This window comes from Arachis ipaensis, chromosome B02 (assembly GCF_000816755.2).
Source record: "Arachis ipaensis cultivar K30076 chromosome B02, Araip1.1, whole genome shotgun sequence".
In the NCBI taxonomy this organism is placed as follows: Eukaryota; Viridiplantae; Streptophyta; class Magnoliopsida; order Fabales; family Fabaceae; genus Arachis; species Arachis ipaensis.
In genome coordinates this window covers 106839368-106843480 of record NC_029786.2, presented here as the reverse complement: position 1 = coordinate 106843480, position 4113 = coordinate 106839368, and the positions used below count along the sequence as shown (strand labels likewise).

At 31.6% G+C, this 4113-nt stretch overlaps 1 long non-coding RNA gene across 1 annotated transcript in view; it reads right to left on the bottom strand.

The window, feature by feature from the left end:
- Positions 1-2566, bottom strand: part of LOC110269111 — a 5637-nt gene extending 3071 nt beyond the window's left edge. The window contains exons 1-2 of the long non-coding RNA XR_002358205.1: positions 2281-2566; positions 602-608 (exon numbers count right to left, since the gene is read on the bottom strand). This is a non-coding gene — a long non-coding RNA (uncharacterized LOC110269111). The remainder of the gene's footprint in view (positions 1-601; positions 609-2280) is intronic.

Below are 4113 nucleotides of genomic sequence, written 5' to 3'. Positions count from 1 at the left end.
CGAACACTAATTGTGCATAAGAGTATTATGCATAAACAATTAACATATTATATAAAACGGTTTTAATATTGAAGTTTTCAAATTAATTTAAGTTGGTTTAACTTATTCACCTATTTAAATAAGTATTAGGGTCCAAATTCTGTGTTATATATAATAATTTATTGACTAATAACAAACTTTTAAATAAATCTCAAATCTATAATAAATTATTCGTGATGAATTAATTCTTGACTTATCGAATTGAAAAATATTTTTAGACAACAAAAAAAATACATATTAAAATTTTTAACTCTTCATTCTTATTTAGTATATGAATTATTATATATTATTTTATACTATTAAGGGCCAAAATTAAAAGTAGTATTCATCACATTAAATACTAGGTGCATTTATTTTTTAGAAAACAAAACTTAGAAAAAAAAACATATTAAAAACTTACCATTAATAAAGTACTAAGTGCACTCATCATTTTTAAAAATTTCTACCCATCTCTGAATTGAATCTACATTTATAGCTTTAGTCAAAAACAAAAAAAAAATTTATATCTTTAGTCCTTTAATTTGTTCTATGCATTTCTTATATGCATCTTCATCCCCACCACATTGCTCCTTACACCATTTTATATACTGATTTAGGCTTTTGCACAACTTTTTGCATTCATATACCATCTATTTCTTGATTTTTTCGATGATGTGTCATAGGCGTTGCATTTTCTGCAACACATGTCAAGATTATAGGCATCATCATCAACCACTACAAGATTAATATTGATTTAAGGGAGTATTTTGGTGGAGGTTTTAAAAACCTCCACAATATATTTTATTTATGGCATTTTAAAAAACCTCCACTCATAATTAATTAAAATTCAAAGTTTTGGAATAAAACATCATTTTCTCTTTTTTTTTTTCCCAAAATGTGAGGCACCGAGTTCGCTGACAGAGAATGAAACCCTAAGTTTTCTACATACGCCATTCTTGCCGCCGTTCTCGCTGCCGTTTCCTCCGCCGGCACCGTCACCATTGCCGTGTACGTTGCGGTAGAGAGCTTCTGGATCGAGAACTTCTGGATCAGGGAGGTTGATGTTGGCCCCGATGGTAAGATCCGTTATGAGGATTTCATCGCCAGAATGGTTGCTAAGTAAACTCCTCACATATCAGATCCTTGCAAATTCCATTCGCTCTGCTTCTGGATTTTCCTAAATGTGTTCTTTCTTTTTTCTCAGCTATTTCTGTATTGCTATTTCTTCTTCTTTTTTTTTTTATTTATTTATTTTTGGTCATGTTTGGTTTTTGTTTTGTGCCGTTTCCTTTAGTGGACGAACGGGTTAACCATGTTATGCGCATTTTGGTTTTTTGCCATATTAATGTCATCATGTAGCTAACAATGGATGGTTTTAGGAATTCAAAAGTTGCTTGGATTGAATATATGTGTATGGTGAGATCCGAAGCGGTCTTTATATGCTTCTGCTGTAATTGTTTATTGGCTAAATAGACTACAGCCATGGTTGGGAAAATGTGTGTGTGTGTGTGTGTGTCAAACTTGTGTTCTAATTTCAGAGAAGAAGAACGAGCAGAGCATTGTTTTGGGGGGTTTCAAGTTTCGATTATTTTATTTTTATTTTTCTGTGAAATTTTGTTTTCGGATTGAACGTGACTCAGAGTGCGCAGCCGAAAAGGTGAAAATGAATGAGGAAAAAAAAGATTATTATATGAATATTTTTTCCCTTTGTTTGATGCTTTTGCAGGTTTGAGTTGATAGATTTTATCAGTTTACTCTGCATCTCATCTCACTCTCACTCTCCAGCTATATTTTCTTCCATGTTATCATTATTTTTCGAAAATCTCAATTGGAGGTAAATTACTAAATTTGACATTATAATAATATCTACATTTAATTTACATATTGAGATGGTTGCTTTTTTTGTGTCTAACAAAACTGATACCAATTGTCCATGGTCCATAGTCCAATTGCATGCTCTACGTTTTTTTTTTTGTTTCTTTTGTTTCCATGTTTCACCTTGCATTCTTCAGCAAGCTTGTTACATAGTAATGGTTGTCAACTTAACTTTTTCTTCTATCAAATGTAAATGCACCCCAGCATGGTTGACGTTATTATCTATCTATTGTTTCATTGAATTGAATCTCAAATCTAATGCTGGATACTGAATTTAGGTTAGGAAAATGGTTATCAGCTACTATTTCTGAGTGCTCGTGCAATTGTCCAAGCTTATCTAACCTGGAACTTCTTGATTAACCTGAAACAGGTATTGAAAGTTAAAACTAACAGTTTATTTTCAATTATATTGTAGGTTTATTTTTATTCTTTCATCCAGGAATTTATATATGAGATTTTCTTATGAGGGTTTTGTTGGTCTTAGAATGCATGAGTAATTAAGTCCTCATCTGTTTATTTATATAGTGTTTTTCTTTAACTGCCTTCGTCTTACCTTAAACTTAGATCTATCTCTCTTTAACTGCCTTTAACTGCCTATCTTTCAAGATTTGTTATTTGCTATAATTAAGTGATAAGTGTTGCTCTGAGCCCTGAGCTTGAGGCTAGCAGAGGAAACTTGGAACATGGACCACAGTGTATAGAGGTCAGAAAAATCATATGATATAGTATATAGTTTTGTGAGTAACAAAGATTGCAATGAGAATCTTTTATTATTTAAATTAGTTGGTAATTGTGGAAGAAATTAGATGCAGGGCAGGATTTTGAGCATTATAAGAAAGGAAAAAAAATTAAATTCATATTTCAAATACTATAACAGCAGTAATCTCTATTATAATATTGACTGAATGTGACTGCAATAATCTTCTATTATTCAATGCTTCCATTATATCGACTCCACTGAAACTACTATTCAGTTATGAGTGATTGTGTAGAGCGAGAGTGGTTTTGGGATTAGGAAGTGCAATGGGCAAAGATAGTGTTTATTAGGGGGTTTATATACGGAAAGAGAGATAAAGATTGGTGTGTGTATATGTGATTTGAAGGTTCATGCAGGTTGGAATAATATTATAATAGTAATTAAGAAATGTGTGTGTGAGACTTGGAAGAAGGGGAAAAAGGGATTAAGGGTACTTCTAGAAAAGTGGCTTTGGTTTTTGTACAGTTGGTGGGTGTGGACTGTGAAGGCTTCCAGGAAAGGGCACGCTCTTTGACCATTTTGTCCTCTTCGAAATTTCCTCATCTTCATTCTTTTCTTTTAATTTATTTTGTTTTTGTATGTTGCTTGCAATGCATTGCATATTATATAGAAAAAATCCATTCATATTTAATATTGTCATTACAGTTATTAATCCGTCATTTTCTATTTGTTGCCTTCTTTTGCACCTTGTATCATTGATGATCACAGTTAGCATAGCATCACAAAAAATAAACAAGTCTTTTTTACTTGCATTTTAATTTCATCTTGCATCAACTTGTGTTGAACATTGCAAGGTATGTCTTCATTTTAGCTTGCAAATTTTGTTTTTGAATTCCATTATCCTGTTAATGATTGGATTGAAATTTTGTTCTGCTGATTGGTGGCTATGGTTAGCATAGCGTCACATATCTCAACCTTTTTTTTTTCTTGTTTGAATCCAATGATCCAGTTTTCATTCCAGTTCCTGATAACTCTGCCAATAAGAGGAGGTTTACTCTGTCTTGCCCTTAGAAACTATGCTCATGTTCCTTTTATGAAGTGTCTCTAATGTTGTGGACGTGATTGAGAATTAGTGATTGCTGATAAGGAGGTCTAGTGTAACTTGAATCAAATAATTCCCTGTTCTTACTTATCCATAATAAGTGTCAATAAGTACTAACATAAAACTCTCTCTCCGATCATACATTCCAATATTTTCCATAAGGTTATTTTAGAATCATTATGGTCTGTGCTTCACATTCTTGTTGGGATAAGACTAATAAACTACTTATTTGCATTCCTAGCTAGTGTCGTAATAAGAAAATTGATAAAATAAGGAAATTGATAAAATAAAAACAAGATATAATTACTATTACGTTTCATGCATTTTGAAACCTTTATCTAATCATATTTTAATTGCATCGTTTTAGTTAAATATATCAATTAGTCTTATTTGATTGTAATCAATTTAGGCTAGTCAAATA